This window comes from Perognathus longimembris, chromosome 4 (assembly GCF_023159225.1).
Source record: "Perognathus longimembris pacificus isolate PPM17 chromosome 4, ASM2315922v1, whole genome shotgun sequence".
NCBI lineage: Eukaryota > Metazoa > Chordata > Mammalia > Rodentia > Heteromyidae > Perognathus > Perognathus longimembris.
Window position 1 is genome coordinate 84,921,936 of NC_063164.1, and position 23,086 is coordinate 84,945,021.

The 23,086-nt window shown below is 39.2% G+C and overlaps 1 protein-coding gene and 1 long non-coding RNA gene across 6 annotated transcripts in view; both read right to left on the reverse strand.

The window, feature by feature from the left end:
• Window positions 1–23,086, reverse strand: part of Mgat5 (alpha-1,6-mannosylglycoprotein 6-beta-N-acetylglucosaminyltransferase) — a 365,603-nt gene that overhangs the window by 192,498 nt on the left and 150,019 nt on the right. The window lies entirely within an intron of this gene.
• On the reverse strand, window positions 2,338–13,619 carry LOC125350752. Its single transcript, XR_007210810.1, has 3 exons — window positions 13,608–13,619; window positions 6,171–6,174; window positions 2,338–3,560 (listed from the first exon to the last, which is right to left on the reverse strand). It is a non-coding gene; the product is annotated as an uncharacterized LOC125350752 (long non-coding RNA).

Sequence of the window (23,086 nt, forward strand, 5' to 3'; positions counted from 1 at the left end):
TTGAACTCAGGGCCTCTCATTCCCACTCACCTTTGTCATTCACAGCTCTACCATACTCTACCACTTGAGCCATACTTTCAGTCCAGCATTTTACCAATCAATTGGAGTTATCATCTGCATACTTTTATGCCCAGGCTGGCTCACAATTGGTATTCTCAGATCCTCCTGAATAGCCTCCCAAATAGCTAAGATTACTAGTGTGAATCTGGTGCCCAGTGGTTTATATAACTATTAATATGTTCAACTTTTTGGTCAGTAGAATACTATTCTTTAAAAATAATCATATTTCTCTTAGTTGTATAAAAAGTTACCATTTAACAAATCAGTTTATAAGTGTAATGCATCTTGATTAGCATCATTTCTTTCATCTTCCTCCCAATCTAACTTCCCTCTTCAGTTTTCATAGTTCCATAGGATTTGTATTGAATATTATGAATTATCCACCCCTTCCTTTCTTCCTTCATCTACACCCTTTTGTAGACCTTCCCCCACATACCATTCAAGTATCCATTCCCTGATATTCATTTCTTTGGACTACGAATTATTCTATTTATATTCTCCCCTGAAAATACCATATTTTAGTTAGTATGTTCACATATAGTTGTGTACAACTTGGTATATGTTTACTTATTTCTTTATAAATCAGATCTAGATTCTGTGTATGAGAGAAAATATGTGTCCCTTGTCTCTCTGGGCCTGACTTATTTCACTTGACTTTTTCCAAGTCCTTCCACTTAATGTAATTCCTCCTAATGGATGAATAAAATTCTACTGTGCATATATACTACATTTTCTTATAGAGTAACATTCCTTAGCAAGACTTAGCAAGGTTTTCAATTCTGATTTCTTCAGATGTTTCTTTCTGCCTCTTTTTACTTTTTCTTCTTGGGCTACCAGTAGAAATATTAGTATGTTTAAAGTAATGTAGGTCTCTGAGAGTCCCCTTTTACCATAGCTACAGGCTGCTTTCCAGTTGGCTAGTTCCTATTTCTCTCCAGACCTGGCATTTTTGTTGACATTTTACATACTGTCCTAAGTCCCTCTTCAGTGAATCTTTCGTGTATTTATTTTATTGTTAAGGTGATGTACAGAGGGGTTACAGTTACATATGTAAGGTAGTGAGTACATTTCTTGTCAAACTTGTTACCTCTTCCTTAAGTAACTCTTTTATGTCAGTTATTTTACTTTTGAACTTGTTTCTATTTCATTCAATGTTTTTTCTATATTTTTCGAATAACTGTCATACTTTAATTTTTAAAAGTCATCATTCCTTAATTAAAAAATGACACCTTAATTGTTACTTTGAAGACTGTCTACTTTTTTTTCCCCCTTTATAGGTTTTCTTTTCCCCTTGATTATGGCTATTGCAGTTTCTCTGAATGTTTCAAACATTTTGGAATACATTGTACTGGATATAGACCCCATTTTTTTGGCCCTGAGTAATATTATTTTATTTATTTAAAAATTGCCAAGACAAAATCTGTAGGATCTGTTCCATGATATTTTTCCTCCATGGTTTTCCCACTCAGGTTTTTTTCCCCAATCCCCCTCCCTCCTTCCTCCTCCTCCTCTTCTTCCTTATTCTTCTTAGTCTTCTTCAAATGTTAAGGCTTAGAATATTCCTCAACAGTTTAATGATCAATCAATGACTTGTCAGAGCTTATACACAAACATCTCAAATACGTAAGAACTTCCCATAGTAAGACCAGAGGAGGATATAGGCACATAGGTACATAGGATATAGGTACATAGGCACACCTATGTACCTCTGATCATATAAAAGAGTATTTATACAAACCATTCAAAAAGCAACACTTAGAAACCATTTGGTGTAAACCAACTGCACAACTCTTAAGAGGAGAGGGGAAGGGGGAGGGGGGAAGGAGGAGGGGGAAAATGAGGGAGGAGGTTAACAAGTAGAACAAGAAATGTACTCACTCCCTTCATATGAATCTGTAACCCCTCTGTATCACACTATGATAATAAAGGGAAAAAAAGAAATGAACTCCAGGAAATGGAGATAAGAGGCTTTATTTCTTCATTGTTGCTTTGTTTTCTTCTTTGTCTTATTTTTTCCTTTATCTGCCTTTGGGAGGACAAAGGTGAGGGTTACAGAAATGGAGTGACAAAGGGTAAACAAATGCAGCAATAGTACTCAGTAGACAGATACTATGTTGAAAATAAAGTATACAACTTGTGGGTGGGGATATGAGGGAAAAACTGGGAGAGAGCAAAGGAAGGGGTGACATTGTCCAAAAAGAAATGTAGTCTTTACCTGACTTATGTAACTGTAACTCCTCTGTACATCACCTTTATAGTAACAATAAAAATTCAAATACTTAATTCTCTTCTCCAAAAAAGAAAAAAAAAGACTTCTATTGCCTGACAAAGAATTTGCTCTTCTGTGTATAACAGTTTTACATCTACCCAGGCTCTTACTTCCTTCTGGTTTCTCTTGTTCTTCCTTCTGTTTTGTACAGTTTCATAGTCCGCAATGCGGGAATGGGAAGCTTGTGTTTTCTCAGATCTCTTATAAGCAAGTTTGTGGTTTTAAGTTTCAAGTAATCTATGGTCAGCTTATCTCTCAAGTCTCAGAGTTAAATCTCTGGCTTATCTTCAGGTATAGACTGCTTGCCCTGAACCAGTGAGCACTCTCCGTAGCCGAGCCCCTGCTATTTTCACTCATTTGCCAACACCGCTATTGCTGACTATGCTATTGGACGTGGTAATTTTCTGTGCTCTGCTCCAAATCAAATCTTCCAAGGAAGCTGATGGTTTTCCAGGGCTGGGGTAGGGAGCAGCAGTGACTCCAGACATAAAGGCCAACACCCACTGCTGTTAGACAAGTTAATGAGATTTTCATGAGCAATCATTTTTTAACTTCATAGGCATCTTTGGTCAGCTTCCAAAGCCCCAATATGATTGCATTTGAGAATTTTGCCCACTTTTACTACTCTTTTTATGTAGAGAGTTTGCCAAGCTATTCCCTCTATTATATTGAAGGTTCTGCCTACAAACTTATTGAGTTTACACAAAAAGCATAAATATTATGAAATATGGAAGTATAATCTGTTCATGTTAAATGGCTTGGGGATCATATTTTCATTTGTCTTCCTTTTTCTGGATTGTACAGCTTTTACTGATTTTCTTGTTCTAATCAAATATCAAGTCTATCTTATCAAAGTAAAACAAGTAATAAGACAGAGGTTCACTGAAATAGATTATAATTATCTGCAGAATGCAATCTATGGTATAAACAGATCTATTTTTCACTCTTTTTTGAACTTTAAGCGAAGTGATTTTCCTTTCTTGAAAAATAATTCAACAAGATAAAAGAGAAAAACAAAGGAGGGGCAAAAAAGTAGCAATAAAATCATAAGCTTTTAGTCATATGCTACAAGAAAAAAAATGAACCTTCCATCAATAAAACCTTAAAACCAAAGATATTAAGAACAGGAAACTCAAAAGAACTAAAAAATCCAGGCAGCCACTCCCTCAATACTAAACCAAGTAAATTTAATATTTGGTGTTTATTTAGTACCCACAGCTCCAGAAATTATCTCCTAGATTCAGCCAGTAACATATGTTCATGGTAACTTATTAAATTCACTATTTTTCAAATACTTAGTACCATCTCCAACTCTACTAATATTGCCACAAAGAAAAAAGAGCAACTCAAATACAACAGAGTTAGTCTAGCCAGCTAAATGAAATTTAATGCATTTGGTCCATTTCCCACTATCTTCTTTCTCTACTCCACCTCATGGCCTCAAGGGCCAAGACCATAATATTTCTCTTACAAAAGAGTCAAAATTCAAGTTAAGAACCAACGTGGAGGCATAAGATTGCCAAATATCACTAGATAAAATGCTCTGCCCTGACAAAGAATTTGACTTCTACTTTTTTAACCTCTGAAATAAAAGCTGTAGTTGTTTTGGAGTTCTCTACAAAAAAGAAAAGCATATGTTCCTAAGGGGGGAATGCTGTGAAACCAACTAACCCATCCTTGCCCCTGCCCCAGCCCCTGAAGGGGAAGTTAGATTAAGACAGGGGACCATTTGTTTTGTTAAGGTTGAGGCTGAACTGAAATACTGACTTCAATTCGGCATAACTTAAGCTTCTTGAAACAGTCTCTCAAATAGTACTGATGGTGGTTCCAACAGAAACTCTGAAAGGCTCTTTCCTGTTTGGACAGCACTTCCAATCCAGGAGCCAGCCACTATTCTTGCTTCTGAAATTCTCCAGAGCTTCTGAATGATAAATCAGGACTAAATGAATCATCTACTAATAATACAATAGAGAAGGAGTGAGTGAAAAAGAAAAGAGATCCAATGGGGTGGGGGGGGGGAGGAAGATATTGTCAACACTAGGAACATTTCTTTCCCTTTCCAATTGTTAATTTATTTTGTTTGAAAATTACTGCAACAAGTCTCACTTTCCCTACTTGAGTGAAGAAATCTATGCAGCCATTTGGGCTCACTTAACTCTCAAGTCTTCTGCCAGCGCCTGCAGAAACTTCTAGTATAACACAGCTCTACATTCAACTCATAAGAACTTTAACAACAGCTTTTAGACTTTCTGGTCATTCTACCCCCTTCCCATTGTCTTCAGACTAGTAGTAATATGTATGAGGAATCATACAAATATCAATGAGAGGAATCCAAAACTACTGCCCTCGGCACACAGGGCTACAAATCCCATGTTCAGAACATGGCCTGTAGTGGGATATACCTAGGATAAAAATATTTCATTAGGTTGTGTATTTAGAAGATTTTTTTTCAGAAATGTACATATCATACAATGAATGCTGAGGCAAATAAAATCTGTATGTTAAGACTTACATTAAGACTTATAAGCATGGAAATAAAAATGAAACCAAGTATGGTATTTCATACAACTGAGAAGCATAAATAGGAGGACTGCAGTTCAAGAAGGCCCTGGCATAAACGTAAACACTACCTGAAAATAAAATAACTAAGGCAAAAAAAAATGTTGGGATATGGCTCAAGAGACAGACCACTTGTCTATCAAGTAAAAGCCCCTGAATTAAAAAAAAAAGTAATGCAAAAAAATCCAAACTAAACCAACAACAAAAACCATCAACACAAACTCCATCTCCTCCAAAAATTAAGCACTGAAAGCATAACATTTTCCTGGTCTACCCCTAACTTGCAGGGGTCCTGCAAAGGACCTAACCTGCAAAGAACAATGAATTCTTGACTTAGCAATCAGTACTAGAAAACAGAGCAGACTAACTACCCTGACATCAAGTAGAATGCTTACCCCTAACACCTGCGGGCTTGTGTTATTTTCCTCCCAGACTTATACTAGAATTGCAGCACAAATAACCAGCCTAGTGCTTGGAACCAAGTGCTCACCAATAATGTATTCATTTGCAATTTAATGAATCCTCTCTCCACTTTCAATTTTCATATTTTCCACTCACTGAATAGTGACACTTATTATCTATCATATACATGTTATGAAAATAGTCAAGAGGAACCAAGATGCACAGTGGTATCCAGAGTGAATTGTAATGAAATGAGAACAGGATATCTGTCATGTGTGAAGGTCTATTAAAATAGGCCCCACTCACCCCTGGAGGTGTGCCTGTCTGCCTGCATGCTTGCTCTTTTTTTTTTTTTTTTTTTACCATTGAGAACAATGAATGTGTCCTGAGTCAGGCACACATCTAGGAGGCCTAGACTTTCCTTCATCTGAAAGCTATTTAGAGACCCCAATTTGAAACATGACCTCCTGGTACCTTCCTGTTCCTATCAATTTATGTATTCTGTTCAATGGTAGGCAATTTCAAAGAGCTCCAGGAGCAAAGAGTCACAGACCATGCTTTGGATAATAACCTCCTGTGTGTCAGAGGCTACTGCATGACCTTTGGTTACTGAGGGATGTCCATGGAACAGAGACCTTCTGATGGAAAGTCAGCGAACCAGCTGTGGCTAGTTCATGACAACAAATACAAAGACAAATACTGAAGGAGCAGAAGGTAGAGCACCCAGTGATATTTAGAACCAATGGCAGGAGCAGAGGTGAGTGGTAGAAAAGATGGAACTTGTATTGTATTTAAATCATAGAAACTGAAATTGGAAGAGAACTCAAAGTTCCAACTTAGACAGATCTCAAAGTCCAAATTTGGAACACAAACCAGAAACCCAGCTTTATTTTGGATACAATTGAAAAAACCACAAACTATTACTATAATATTTACCAAGCTGATACTCAATAAATTAGGAAATGTTCATCTGCCAACATAAAGAAAAGTTTCTATTTAATGCATTCATTCTATGGGGCTTTCACAAGAAGTGTCAAACTCTTTGGTGTTTGGCTAAGCAATGTTAAACTCTGACTCTTTCTTTAGCCAAGAAATAAAAGAATAGAATATGCCAATCTCACACAGCCAGTGAGTGAATGATTTGAGGGGAGAACCTTCTAGAAAATAGCCCTGGAAAGGTCTAGAATGGACCATGCTTTCTGATTGATGATACAAAATGAGCGATGAAGCACTATATTTAATGGTGCTGAGAAATCACTAAATATAAAACATCAAAGAAGATTCTAGTAGGGCCCAAACGTTGTAAGTTTCTAGGGGAAAAAATGACTGAACAATCATAGTAGGTGCTGTCACATTTTGCATAAACATTTTCTCACAGTACAAATAGGTGACCTTCGTATGACCTACAGAACTGTCAACCACAGCTTACATGACTCTAGACCTCACTCTGCACTGTGGCTGTAAGCAACAGCTTAAAAGATGCTTTTGCTGGGTATCATGAATTAATAAATAGTACCCCAAGTTTGTATGTGTGTCCTTTGATCTGAGATATTTTCTGTTGTAGTCCCTTTGAAATCATCTTGTTTGCTGGAAGAAAAAAAGAGATTGACAATCATCTCTGTGTTGAAGGCAAGTTGTCCTGCAAACAAGTAATGCCTCCTTACCATCTTAAACAGTGGAACTCAGACTTCCTGGTTTCTGATCTGTACTAAGGAATTCCTCCAAGGACAAAGACTGAGCTAATGGTCAACCAGGCTCTTTGAGGCTGTTTTAACTATGACTATCTTTTTCAATCATTGCCTCAGAGTCTCCTTAAGTCACAGGCAATATCTGTACCTCTGACAATGGCAGAATAAGTACAAAAGTGCTGTCTTCCCATGGCTGGTATGTAATTTATCTCCTTTCTGCCTTTTACCATGTCTCTATTTGGCATGTGAAAGCCAGTGGCTGGGCTTAACAGGACTTCTAGACTTTGGACCTGGGGTCTAAAAACATGATCTCAAAGCCACACCAGTCTACCTCTCGCCTATAAATATGCTAAGAAATGTCTAGCATTCAGTTCCTCTCCATGCTGTTCCCTGTGTTTTGAAAGATTTTCTCAGGTGGAAGTTCAGTTCACTATTATTTTGGTTCAAATACTCCCTCCAAGGTCTTCTCAAATCATCTTCAATCCATCTCATCTTTCTTAGTCACTTTGGGCGGCTATAACAAGTTACCACACAGCTTAACAGAAAGATATATTTCACAAATCTGGAGGCTGGAAGTCAGCACGCTAGCAGATCTGGACTGACCATGTGTTCCTTTGGTATCACATGGCCAAGAATGGAAAGAAAAGCAAACTCTCAAGTCTCTCACCCTATAAGGGCATGAACCCCATTTCTGGGGACTCTACCCCTAAAACCTAATCATAGGTGCCACCTCCTAACACCTCAAGAGTTAGGAGATATACCAATGTGGAAGGGAAATAGCTACTTAGTTCATATATACTTTCAACCTCTCCTAGAAATCTTCTTTATCTAAACTACTTTAAAAACCATACTTAGCTCTATATATTATGTGCTAACGTGTTTATTGCCAGTTTCCCTTCCTAGAACATAAGGGCCATGAAGTGAGGGCATTGCCTCTATTTTGTTTTGCCTTATGCTCCTAGATGAAGCTCAGTGGGCAATTAGAATTATGTAATTTCCAGACTACACACACCCAATCTATTCCTCATGTGGCCTCACTTAATGAGGCTCCACTGACAGAAGTATTCTTCTCTATTCTGCTTTTATATCACTACTGTAAAGAGCTAAAGAAACAGGTTTTGTCCTACAGCTCAGTCCTTTAGTATGTTATCTCTCTCCTGACAGCACACATCAAAAAGGGAGAGGTACCAGAATAAGCAAGCCCCCATTACTGTGATAGTTCTGTTTGACCATCCTGTTGGTTGGTGCCTGTTTCAGGACCACTTTTTTTTTTATGCAAAACCAACCATGGAGACAACATGATCTGGAAAGACTTCAGAAGAACACTTTATATAACTAAAATCAGCAACAACCAAACTGCAAGAAATGACTAGAGACAGGAAGCCAGGCCTCATGTTTGCATGTGAAGGCACAGGAAGAGTTAGTTGTGCAGGAGAAGGATATGAGTTGAGCAAACACCAGCCCCAGAGCTACTGCACTCTAAGTGCAACTGGTCTCTGCATGTCATGTACTTAAATTCCCCACAAAGCCCCAGGGACGTAGAGGCTGAGCAGCCCTTACTAGACCACCTTATGAGAAAGAATATAAAGGAAACAGTGTGGTTAGAAATGCTAAGAAGAACCAAAGCTAAAAACTCAAAACAATGTACCAACTGGTCAAGATAATGCTGGTGGGAAATGTTCTAAAATCCCACTGCTTTTCAGTGAACTGTATAAAAGACATGTATGAGAATATATGTGCAAGGCAAGGCTTTCCCACATTGCCAAGTCAGCATTGAACAAACATTATCTGGAGAGTTCAGAATATGCTTATTAGAAATCCTAGTATCAGGATTCCCAAGGTTACTCCTTAGATAAATTACTAAAGGATGTGGGGTTTCAGCATAGGTAACCTGCAGTTTGTGAATATGTAGCAGAATCAGAAAAGGAAAATGTGTATGGGGCAAAGTCCTGAGATCAGGATCGAGCGTTCTCTCTAGTAGTCACACAGGATGTGCTCATTTCCTCCAGAAAAAAAATGACAACTCCTTTTTTGTTTTCAATAACATAATTCTATAAATTGAGTTACAAGGGAGGTGTATTTTCATTGTTTTCTTTTTTAATTATCTCCAGTAATTATACCCAGGGATTTCATTTTAATATGTCTGTTCATGTGTACAACACATCTTGATCAGTATCATCCCTTCCACCACCATCCCCTTTGCCATCTATCTCATTCTCACTGGTCTCAGGTTTGCTAGCTCGATTTTCATACATGTACATTGGAAATTATAACTGGATTCACCCACCCTTCTTCCTCTTAGTTCGTTCATACATACACACTCTCAATCCCAGCTTCTCCTAGTCAAGACTTGTTTCAGCTTCATGGATACAATTTGTTAAACTGTGAACTGTTCGAGCGGATTAAATGTGGAATCCCACATGTGCAAATACCATACTTTAGGCAATTTGATTATATATATATATATATATATGCACGCAGATGGCTAAGCAAATATTTTCATAAATGTTCATAGCTTGGGTCTAACTTACACATATTAAAAAAAACCATGAACTCTTTGTTTTTGACTTTACATCAATTATTTTTTCCTTTGAGGTCCATACATTTCCCTGCAAATGATATAATATCCTTTCTTATGAATAAAAAGAACTCCATTGTGTACATATACAGACCCATTTTCTTCAGCCGTTCATCTAGTGTAACACATCTGGACTGTTTCTATAACTCGCCTATTGTGAACAATGCTGCAATAAACATGGATGTATAAGTAACTTTATTGTAAAGTAGGCTCATTTTAGCTCATGATTCTGGTCCGAAATACAAGAACTTCTGGTGATGATTTTCTTCCTGGCAGAGTCCCGAGCTAGAGCATAAGGGTGAGAGATGGAGTAGTGTGTGATTATGAGTGTGTGTGTATGGGGGGGGGGGAGAATGAGAGAGAGAGAGAGAGGTGGGGGGAAGAGAGAGTTTGTATGCATGCAGGTCATCTATTTCTCTTCTTACAAAGCCACCAAGTGTCAGTCACAGGGCCTTCATCCTTATATAATCTCATGTATATGCTATATAATACTGATCACCTCCCACAGGTCCCATATCTAAAAACAATGGCTTAATATCTCACTCTGGGGATTAGAGTGATCAAATCATATGGAAACCACAGCAGTGATATAGTCAAACGTTGTCTATCAGTGAAACACCTTAGAGACTCAGTGCTTAAGACTTGTATTGGGGAACTAGCCATTTAAGCACCTTGCAAAACAGGTATACAACAGGAACTGTATTGCTTGTGAACATTGTTTAGCCACAGCCACTCACCATCATTAAGGAATAATAGGAGGAAATATCCCAAAGCCAGATAACCCTATGGCCTTACAAGCAGGTTTTGCTAAGGAAAGTAGTCCGAGGCCTGCTATGTTCATTCTTTCTAGCAACAGTTCTGCACACCATACCACAGTCACTCACATCCATGAACACTTAACACAACATACAGTGCCAGGAGGGCCCTACCACAGGTAGCATGCAAAAGACTGGCAGGGAGCAGCTAGCCAGTTGCTTTGTACGTGGGTCATTATCAAGGGTATACTAATATTAGGTGTGGCTTGAAGAGAGCCAGAGAGGAGATCAACACCATGGAAAAGGGTGAGGGTCTCCAAAAGCACACACCTCAGTCATGGTTTCCCACTCCACAGGCAGGGAGGTGAAGCAGGTGCAAAGAGCAGAACTGCAGTACCACCAAGGTCATATGAGAGGATAGGGAGGGATACACCAACTCCGGGGCTCAGCCAAATACAAGGCCAGCCCTAGAGGGGTGAATCCAGAGACGACAGGGCACATGGCTACAAGGGAGAATGTGGAGAAGCCACAGGAAGAAGACTGGCATCCTACAGGTAATATGGGAGAAAAAGGATTCCCTGCCTCCAACACTGGCTGCTTAACCAGGTACTATCTTTTGGCTTCCACATGCTCATCACTGCCCTTTTATCTCCTTAGTCTGTTTTGTTTTCAAGTAATTTGTTTTGCAAAGTTGTGAACACAGCAACAATGAAAGGTCTGAGCAGGTAAACACTGTTTTGTACATATGACATTTCGAGAAATTGAGAGTCAGGGGGAGAGAGAGGGAGGAAGTAGAGTGGGGGGCAGAATGTGGCTACACAGCAATATTCCTGGAAACCAGTTATCTGGGGGAATTCATGAGAGGATGGATTAACAGTTCACAGCTTATCACATTCACATACATCCGGCGAAGGAAGGTGACAGCCATTGCCACACGTACTAGCTTTTGCAGAAGGCATGATAATGGTGTTGCTTAGTTTACATTTGTAAGAACAAGTAACTGTGTGTTTTCATGAATCTGGGCAAATACTTATATGATTCAGGGTGTGGTGAACTTTCTTCTTTTTGGCAGCAATGGGATTGAATTCAGGGCTTTGAGCTTGGTAGGAGGGCACTCTACCAGTCTCTTTTTAAGTTGGTTATTTGTGAGATACAATATTGCTTTATATTTGTGGCTAACCTATACTTTGATCCTCCTGTTTGTGCTTTTCTCCTTACCTGAATGACAGGCAGGTAGTGCAGTATCCAGCTACTGGCCAAGATGGAGTCTTTTGAACTTTTTCCTTGGCTGTTCTTGAACAATGATCTCCCATCTCCACCACCCATGTAGCTATAATTATAAGCTCGAGCCACACTTCTGCCTTGGTAACCATTTTAAAGAGACAGATGGTACATATTCTAGATTCAGAGGCTTCATAGTCTCTGTTCCACTTGTTCAATTTCTGCCACCATGATGTAGATCCAAAGATGGTATGTAAACACATGAGCACAGCTGTGTTCCCGTGAGACTTTATTTACACAGCAGACTGTGGGCCAACCACTGACCTAATTCCCATTGGACTTAGAAGGGACAAGTCTTTGTGCATATGTTATTGACCCATTTGATAGGCAATGCCTATCATGTGCCAGATGAAGCATGTCAGGCTAACTCCATCCTCATAGGGATTTGCCACAGCTACAATAGAAAGACTCACATATATGCACACCTAGCATGCTGGGTACTGCTGCCATGATGTCCCTACCAGAACCACATAATTAGTCAGAATAAAGGATGCTCCCACATCTAGGTACTAGCAACATGATTTAGACTTCAAGAAGCACTCAAGAGAAAACAATAAATAACTTAAACAGGAAATTCTCCCAATATACAAATTCCACAAAACATGGAAAACATCTAACTTCTTTAGCTATCAAAGAAGTGTATGTAAAACATCATTTTCTATTTATTGTACTGGCAAAGTTTGTTTTCTGAGGAAAACATCAAGTGTTTACATGGAGAACATAGAACAGGAACATTCACACATCCTTGTTCAGAGTGTAACCGGCTATGGCAATTAGGTCTTGCCATGCTTATACAAGAGAGACCCCACAGTTAATAAATAGCAAAGGTTTCCTCTCAGGAGAGGTGTGAGGAAAGGTCTTAGAAGAGTGGAAAGGTCAGAGAAGTGGAAATGGAGACCTGCTCCAAATTTTAGGAGGCCTCAATCTTTACCTTTACAGTACAGTTTTAGCCACAAGGTTAAAGAAGCCATCTCTGGGGCTACTCAACAGTGAAAGCAATTAGGGTTCTCCAAATTAAGCAATTAACCCCCATGATTATCTAGGAGTTGGCATAGCAGCTGTATGCCCTCACAGCCAACCAAGGCTCACAGCACCTAAAGCATACCAGATGTTTTGAGGAAAACATGGCAACAGGAATCAAGATAAACTAAACTAGCTGTGGTGGCACGCACCTGGAATCCTAATACTGGAGGGGCTGAGGAGGGTTGCGAGGACAAGGCCAGCTTGCACTACGTAACAGACAACTTCAGAAGTTAAAAAGAAAAAAAATCACTCCAATGAAACAAAAAACTAAAATTATTTTGAAAATAGTATGTGACTCATAAGTGAAGATGTTTTGTTTTCATGACTAAATTCTGCCTTATGCTGGGGATCAAACCCAAGGTGTCACAGAGTACCAAGCTCTCACTCAACTATACTCATATACCCTCCCTCTTCTTTTAAAGAAACCCTCGGGAAGAGGCAAAAATAAACCAATAGATTCAAAAGAGGAGCTGAATATAAAATTGAAGAAGTCTTCCAGGAAACACAGAAAAAAAGATGAATGGAAGAATAATAAGAGAAAAAAAACAGATATGAGGAAGGCATGAGAAAATCATAGACAGGGTATAATCTTATAAATGAATTTCAGAAGAAACATATAGGGTAGGCATGGAGAGTCGTGGAGAGCCAGGACTCTGAAGTGAACAGTTAAAAGAAAATTTCCCAGACAATAAAGATGCAAGTGTCCCAATGGAAGGAGTTCATGGAAGGGTTAGAATACGAATGAAATGTGGCTCACACTAGGCACAAGCAATTTCAAGACAGAAGGCCAGAGGTCCTTCTAGGTATGAAGAGGTTACTACAAAAGTTAACTAGACTTCATAAAACTGACACTGAAAACCATAGATAAATGCAACTATTTCTTCATTTTGTTTAAGGAAAAATATACAAACCTAGAACTTCATGTATAATTAATGTTATCACTCCAATAATAAGGCAAAAAAAGATATATTCCACCACTGAAGAAATCTCACAAATTATCTCCTCCCTAGACTTCTTTCTCAGTAAACTATTACAGGATGAGGCAATAAGCCAATTAAGAGGAAGAACTAAAACCCAGAAAATAGGAGACCCATTCAGGGACACTGGAAACAGCCAAGAAATAATTACACAGCAGGTCCAGGAAGCAACAGGGCCACAATAAGGCAGGAGTGTATGTATGCAGGAAAACAGTTGTTATATCTCTATTACATCTACCAGATTATTGTGTAGATATGTTGCAAGATTCCAGCAAACCCTTCAAACAGTGAATCATTCTAAACTATATATGGCATGTATTTTCCTATTAATAAAGTTGAACCAATCAGGTATGTTAAAGGATTCACAATAAGTAACAAGAATGAGAACAGAAGTAGCAATATATTGTAACAATATAGTATTTTTCTTAAAACATATGGCTCATGCCTATAATCCTAGCACATCCTATTTCGCTGCCTGGCCAAGCAGCGCCTATTATAAAGTAAGCACTGCTGTGAATATGGTCTATTGGCAAGAGTGCTTGCCTCATATACATGAAACCCTGAGTTCGATTCCACAGCACCACATGTATAGAAAACGGCCAGAAGTGGGGCTGTGGCTCAAGTGGCAGAGTTCTAGCCTTGAGCAAAAAGAAGCCAGGGACAGTGCTCAGGCCCTGAGTCCTAGGCCCAAGACTGGCCAAAAAAAAAGAGTAAGCAATGACCACCAATGACCACCAACTGAATGAGGATGGGTGGCAAGGAGTGGTGCTGCCTGTGGTAGGATAATGTCTGGGAGCTAACTCCCCATCTTCTGTAACAAAACTAAAAGGTAGTTTCTAAAAAATGCCAAGTATGGAAAACCAACGTACATATATTCTACATAAATATAGGTAGATATTATAAAGAATCCACCAGAGTTAATGGAATTTCCATTTGAGGAACAGTGTCAGGAGTAAAAAAGGCCTGGATAAATTCTGGGCATGAGTCTAGGATTTTGTTACAAGCTTTGAATATTTTACTTTTAAAACTATGTACATATACTGATTTGATAAGAAACACTCAACTTCAAAATTGCTTATAACCTTTAGCCAGTCTGTATGTCATTCTACATCAGAAGCAAAGAGAGAAAACAAGAATCTCTTAAAAGAATGCATACTTATTTTTTTAATTAAAGCTTTTTTGTGTTTTTTAAAATTTAATTTACTTTTTAATTTAATTGTAAAGGTGATGTACTGAAGGGTTACAGTTACATAAGTAAGATAATGAGTACATTCTTTTCAAAAAGTATTACTCCCTCCCTCGTCTTCTCCCACTTTCCCTTCTCCCCCTCCAAGTTGTAAAGTTCATTTCCAACATACTGTCCATTTTCTATATATGTGGTGCTGGGGAATAGAGCCCAGGGCTTCATGTATACGAGGTGAGCACTCCTGCCACTAGGCCATATTCTTAACCATATATATGTGTATATATATACATATATATATATATTTTTTTTTTTTTGCACCAGTCCTGGGGCTTGGACTCAGGGCCTGAGCACTGTCCCTGGCTTCCTTTTTCTCAAGGCTAGCACTCTGCCACTTGAGCCACAGCGCCACTTCTGGCCATTTTCCATATATATGGTACTGGGGAATTGAACCTAGGGCTTCATGTATACGAGGCAAGCTCTCTTGCCACTAGGCCATATTCCCAGCCCCCAACATACTGTCTTGTGAGTATTGATGCTACATTGGTTCATCCTTTGTCCTCTGTCTCACCATTTTGTGATTCCCTTCCCTTCCCCAAATCAGATAAACATGTAAACAAGACACAGGTTTTTGAACAATAAAAATACTAGAGATAGGGGGTACGAGGGACAAGGTAACAAACAGTACAAGAAATGTATCCAACGCCTAACATATTAAACTGTAACCTCTCTGTACATCAGTTTGATAATAAAAATTTGAAAAAAATACTAGAGATAACTAACTCACAATCAGTTTTTCAAACTACAGTGAATATAGCTAATTTTTATGAAGTACTGTATATACAATACAAAAAAGCTTAGAAAGAAATAACCAAATATTAACAGTCACATGCTCTAGATAACAGGATTAAAGTCACTTCACTTTTATTTTCCAAATTGTATTTTCCAAAATTCTTACAAGGAACTTATATTACATTACACTTACAAAGTGTTTAAATGTCTTCAGTAGAAAAATTATTTCATAACCTTTTTGTGTGTGTGTGTGTGTGTGAGAGAGAGAGAGAGAGAGAGAGAGAGAGAGAGAGCTGATACTGGGGCTTAACTCAAGATCTTCGGCACTGTCCTTTAGCTTTTTCAAGTTTTTTTTTTTTTTTTAAGGCTAGTGTTCTACCACTTATGTTCTAACTTTTTTTTGTGGGGGGGGGGTCTGGTAGCTAATTGGAGATAAGAGTCTCATGTACTTTCTTGACTAGACTGGCTTTGACTCATGATCCTCAGATCTAGCTAAGCCTCCTAAGTAGCTAAGAAGATAGGCATGAGCCACTGCCATATGGCCTCAGTGCTTCATTCTTAAGAATGCTGGGGAAGTGTTCTAACACTGAGGTACTTTCCCATGCATAAAACTATCTTTTGACTTTCTAATGGTGCAAAAGCAATGCTATTGATTCAATAGAAACCATACTTCTACTTTTGAATCTGGATTCTATTGTGATGCTGGGGTGAGCAGGGAGTCAAAGCTCTCAGTCAGCCCTATGATCAGGAGAGTAAATGAGCAGGGTGTGGATGTGTTGCTAAGCTAGGACATTCACCAGTTGAGTATACTCATTGTATTTTCCATTTGTGATAGGTTTATTGGGATGTAACCATGCTGAACATTCAGAGGCATTTTAAATTGGCTACTATGAAAATCACACAGCTGTGAATGCATGATAGCAAAAAGACTCACAAAATTCAAAAAATAATGTATGCTTGGCAAGTTAAATAGTTATATCCAAACCATGGAAAAAAAAGATCTAGACCATTGTTAAATCTTCTCACTCTGAGCCTTAAATGGTTCTTATCATAAAAACTGCCCCTGTGTGAGGTCTGGTTTGACAGTCAACAGGAGTGAATGTGGACCTCAGTCAACAGGATCTGAATTCTTGCTCAGGATTATATGTCATCTCCCATCCTGATAGTCCTGTCTATGAAACTGAGATAAATATTTTACAAGTTTGCTTTAAAACACTAGTAAAGTATTTTTAAAGTTATGATTTATGCCTGGGACCATAATACTTCAGAAAAACATGGCTACTTTTGTTTCATTATAATAACAGTTCCTAAGTCCAGTTGTTTAGCACATGGGGTCACAGGCTATGTTCCACACTTGAGACAGTGTCATTCATTTACACCAGGGTCCAGCAACCCCTTCTAGAAAGATCTAGAGAGTAAAACATTTTTAGCTTGGGCAATCAAATAGTTTCCTCCATGACATAATTCTGCTTTTGTAGCACAAAAATAATCATAGACAATAAGTGCATCGATATAGCTATATTCAAATAAAACTACTTATAACCTCAGACAATGGAGTAGATTTGGCACACAGGTGATAAGCATCTGACCCTTTATATAACTCTGAGGTTGTGGCCAGCTATATTGGGAGAGATGATGCTAAATCCCACTGCTAAAATTGTTCAAATAATGCTTGAAGACCATCCACTAAGGACTTCGGAAAGTTGTCATTCCTTGACTTAGGGAAGTGTTAGAATATCTTAGTTCTTTCAGTTCTACAACTCCATGACTGTCTGGCTATGGTAGAAGAAATAAAGACTGGATGATTTGCCAACAACCCTACTGTAGGTCCTGGTTCTATGCTCCTCACTGGGGATCCTACACATTCCTAATCTGTGTCCATCTTATACTCTTGATGCCAGTCCCATCACCTGCCAAGCACACATTACTCAGGGATCCTACTGTAGTGATACCATGCCTTTGCACTTCTGACATCAAATCTATAGCCCAGGGAACCTGTGCAATCTGTCCCTGGTGAGACAAGCATGGAGCTGGGAGAGCAGCAGAAGTCATCTTACAGCCAGAAGTCTTACAGAGAACAGGAACGGAGGCCACACTTCCACCATAAATGTGTGCCTACCTTCTTCTGGGTCACAGGAATCAGACCAGTGACAAAACCAAGGTGTACCTCAATGATATATTTACCCAAGTACCAGTTTCCATGAAGAATTAAGCTAAAAGCAAACACCTTATTTAGGTCAAGCCTTATAAGTACTGTGACATTGTGGTGAGCTTTGAGAACATCAAAATCTCACCCAACACCCCTGGAACCAAGAAAAGTTTATGTAAAAAAGCAAATACTCCCTCTCCTAACAATAGTTTTATTTTTTTCCATTTCCTAGAGTTCATTTTGATAAATATTTTATATGATGAGAGGCACAAATGCATTGCTCCTTGGTGTTCCACTCCTAAGAAAACAATCATTGTAAATCTCACTAGAGATGGGTACCTTAGAAATTTCCCTTCAAAAACTCTAATATCACTTCATGGCCAAAACACAAAGTCCTATGCAAAATGATATCCGACTATTAAAGTCCTTACATTATGAAAGCCTCTAATATAATTTTTGAAATGCCTCATTGGCTAAAGAGATCTTCAGGTGCTGCAAGATATAGAGCATGACTTCCATGTGTGAAGCTCTGGTTCAATCCCAAGTACTAATTCAAAGCAGAACAAAACAGCCTATTAATTGTGCATTTGCACGCCCATACACACTCACATGCACCGTTTTTAAACCATCTGTTTTAACAATAATTAAACTATGGCCAATATTTAATAAGCTAGCCTTTCAAATATACTTGTTTTGTGCATCACCTAATGTTCCCATAAGCTAGTTTCTGTACAGATGACAGAAATGAGACTTGATTGAAGTCATTCCAATTCTCCCCAGAACTTATTCAAACCAACCCCAGCATCCTAGGAGTGAAGCGTAAGCTCCCAGCTGTTGCACACAGCATGTGTGGTACACCCTATAAACTCCCCTGCCTTCCAGGGTTCCCATACCACTCTTTCACAGGTCTCTATTGAGTCCAGTAAGAGCATAAATGCTAGATGATGCCATTGGATGGTAAATGGTCTCTTTGGGGATTTTTTTTTTTTACTTTATTAAACCATGGACTTAGTATGACTAAAGGAGCACAAAAGCATTCCTTAAATGTACCCTCCAGAAGAATGTGCCTTGGAAATATAGGGCAGACGGATTGACTAACCTTGCTCAGATAGTCCCTAGATTCCTCTCCCCTTGAGGGAAGCTTTCCCTCAAAATTCACCCAGCTAGTAAACATTACCCCATCATGTTCCATTCACTCTCATCACCACCAGACCAAGAAGATGTCAAATTATCTATTTGTGATTTAACTACACTGCAAGAACATATTCACCAGAACATACTGATTTTGCTTATTACTCAATCTCCTGTGCCTAGAAAGTGCCTGGAACAGGACAAGCACTTCAGAGTATCTGTCAGGAAGGAACCGAATCCAGTGAGTCCCTCCCTGGGTGGGAACAAAGAACAGCTGTTTTATATTTCTTCTTTGGGCTGAGCTGTAATTTCTAAATTTTCAGCAGTAAAATTGTATCCCTTTTTATAACGGGGAAGAAAAGTTGTTCAGTTTTTTTTTTTTTTTCTTGAGAAAACATAACCCTGTCATTCACTTTTACACATAAGAAGTGACATGGCTGCTTTGGCCCTTGATAGCCCAGAGGCATGAAAATCACTGCTCACTTAATCCCCAGGTGCCCTCGCATGACTGCTCAGTAGCTCAGGCTTATGGGTTGGCCCTGGCACCACATACAATTCAGCCGCTACTAATGGCCCTCTGCCCTCAGGGAACCCTGACATTGCACAGTTACAAGCCAATAGGCACCTTCTTAATCCTCGTGGCATTCTTGGTGGCACAGGGAAGGCAGTTTATCTTCATTGCCATGTCATTCATGTCTGACAAATACCAGAAATGTGAGGAGAAAACCAATCTTGTAACCAGTTCCTAGTAACACCCATTTGCCTTCTCAGAGGCAGGATTCAGAAAGAAAGTAAAACTGAGAAGAAATGACTGGAAGTTCAACCAAGTGTCTCATGTGTCTCAATGTCAGATACTATCAGAGATGGTCTTTACTAACTTTTCTTTTTGCCAAAATACAACTGCACTCTGAAATAAAGACTTAAATATTTAGTTTGTTCTACAATTCATGCTATAGCTTGTACAGTTAAGAAAGAAATTACGGAGAATGCTCCATCAGCCCAGAATTTAAACAGGTTAATGACTGGAGCAGAATTCTCTGGAAGAGGAATTCCCTCTTTGTTTAGGAGAAAGAAGGTAACATGGGAGGTGAAGGCAGTTTCTAGTGTTCTATAGGCCATAGACATTTACCATAGGATAGGGAAAGAGTCCTTCTGAGTTGATTTCTTTGGTTTCTTTGGTTCTTTTCATTTTCATTATGAGATGGCTGTCGGCTGAAGGTTATTTCCAAAGCTAAATGGTCAGGCGAGGCCAATAGGATCTTCAGACTAAGGGGAAAACAGCTCTGGACTAATGGTAAAGAAAGGTATTGTGAGCTTGGGCAGTATGCTCAGTCCTCTCCATCCACTACAGTGAATGATACATTCTCAATGGGAGCCCGGCACCATTCAATGTTTGCCACATCGTGTCTGTGGCCACAACTTCATGATAGGGAATTAATCACAGAGGGCAGGGTCAGTACGTCAAGGGGATAAGGCATTATATCAAGCTTTCAGAACCTACTATCTCATTTGCATCCTCTTGGTTTTAATATCTCTATCACACAGGGCACAAAGCTGGTGCTTAATGATGAGCTAAAGTGATACACAGGGAGTTAAGAGTTCTATGCAAAAGTGACTAGGTCAAAGACAAAGTATAGGTTATATCATCAAACAGCTTCCAGAAATCCTTTTCTTAGATCCAGTTTTCTCTATAAAATACAGCATAAAATCCTAGTAGTTTATATACCTACTTAGCACTGGCCATCTGCTATGACCCAGGGGGTAGACTTTTGAGTTGGGTTCTTAAGAAAAAGAACTTCAGAAAATAGAAACAAGCGTTTCTTTTTTTCTTTGTTGCTTTTTTTTTGGTTTTCTTTTCTTTTTGTCTTGGTTACTCATTTATCTGTCTTTGGGAGGTTAACAGAGGTGAAACACTGAAATGGGGGGGTGAAAAAGGTAAACAAATGCAGCAATGATACTACTAGACACTATATTGAAACTTAACTATACAACTTGTGGGTGGGGACAAGAGGGAAAAACTAGGAGAGACTGAAGGAAGGAGTGACATTGTTCAAAAAATGTACTTTTTATCTGACTTATATCACTGTAGCCCCTCTGTACAATACGTTTACAATAGTAAAAATGCATTAATTTTTTTAAAGTTAAAAAAAAGAAACACATGAAACAATGACCAAAACTTACCAAACTTTTGTTTTGTTCCTGGTGCTCCTGAGTGTTTTACATATTTTGCTCAGTTTTAACATGGCATATGAGCTTCATCCCTATTTTTGATGTTTAGTCACATGACTAGATATGGTTGAGCTAGAATTTGAATCAAATCAGTCAAGGTGCAGCATTTTTCTCTGAACTACAATCCTATGGGTGGTATCAACAAGTCCCCTAAAGGGAGGAAGCATTAACACAATCCTATCAGTGGATCATTTGTTATCCCTGTGCAGTAACTGGCTTAAGAGACCATCTCCAGCTGAACAAAGGTGAAGATCAAGTTTCTTAAAAAACTCTTACCAACATAAAGCACCAAGACAGAATAAAGTCAGCTAATAGGAGATCTGTCCAACTCTGATCAAGCAGGCCAAGTAAATGTAAAAACCCTGTCAGTCCCCAGCCATGGAGTCCTGCTGCTAGCTCTGCCCAGGCTCTGGGTTTGCAACATTCAAAGGTAAAAGATGGACAAGAAATGGACAAGAATCCCAAACCCAAGGGCCAGTTCAGCCTCTTTCAGTCACAAACTAAACTGGACCCTTTTTTTTTTTTTTTTTGGCCAGTCCTGGGCCTTGGACTCAGGGCCTGAGCACTGTCCCTGGCTTCTTCCCGCTCAAGGCTAGCACTCTGCCACTTGAGCCACAGCGCCGCTTTTGGCCGTTTTTCTGTATATGTGGTGCTGGGGAATCGAACCTAGGGCCTCGTGTATCCGAGGCAGGCAGTCTTGCCACTAGGCTATATCCCCAGCCCTGGACCCTTCTTTTCTTAATTTCTAAACTCAGCTGAAAATTTCAGACCACTTTCACCTCACATGCTTTCATGCTTCTTTGCCTGAGAGAGGAAAAGAAACAAAAACCCTAGGACCAGAGAAGTAGTTCAGTGGCACAGTACTTGCTTAACATGCACAAGGCCACAAGGTCATTACAACAGAAACCCCAGGAAACTAACAACCGATTTTTACATAGGCTGCCTAATTTTAGAAGCTGTGCATATGCAGTCAAAAGACAGTTTAGTGGAAAATCTCTCTAAACCCACAAATGTTAAAAACCTTTCCAAAAATGCGGGGACAGATACATCTCTGTGTTTCCACTAAAACAGCTCTTTCCATTTTTTTCTCTGTATTTTAAAATCCCAGGCTCTAAAACGAGTTTATTGAAATATGCATCAATGTAAACAGGCAGAGCATAAAACAGCAAAAGACAAGGGAACATGTGAGAGAAAGCATATGCTATGTTGTAGCTGTGGAATGTCTCCCGAAACAATGCCATATATAAGCCGATATCATCACTACGTACACAAACCTCATTAAGCCAAGTTAGAGCAAGTGATATCTGTCACCTTCTGATGAACACAAACAAGTCTAATTTCAGCATGTCCCAGCTCTGATGGAAGAAGCAATCCTGTGTAGAGGTATTTGCCCTACAGATGTCTGCAAGGTTCCCAGCTCTGTAGTGCACAGCACTGAGAGGCCATGCTTTTCCCACCAGTGGCTAGGGGGGAGCAGCACACCTAGCAGGGACCTGCACTCTCAGTCTTGGCAATAAAAGAAGCCCACTCCTAGAAGGGTCTATAATTAGTGCCCAGGTCTTAAGATCTACGGGTCTCTATCTCCTCTCTGCAGTAACAATTCATTCAGAACAATCCCGAATACAAGGTAAGATAGTTAAAAATCTCTAAAAAAAAAAAATCCTGCTCACATTAAAAAAAAATATATTGAGCCACCATGAGATCAGAAAAAGATGACCACATTATGTAAGAAATCTTGGTTTTGACAAAGTGTGGAGCAGTTCTCCTTTTAACAGTATGATCATCAGCTTCCTAGTCTCTCTTAAATTCCCAAAGTATTCAGGGGGTCTGCAACACAGCCAAAGCAGCCAAGTGATGGAAAGAGTGTGAGAAGTGAAGACAGGACCATGCTGCCATGACAAAAGGTGAGATATTCATGTGCTCACCTGGTGTGCTGAAGAAAGAGAGGGAGGGAAAAAGGGAGGAAGGGAAGGGAAGGAGGGAGGAAGGGAGGGAGGGAGGGAGGGAGGG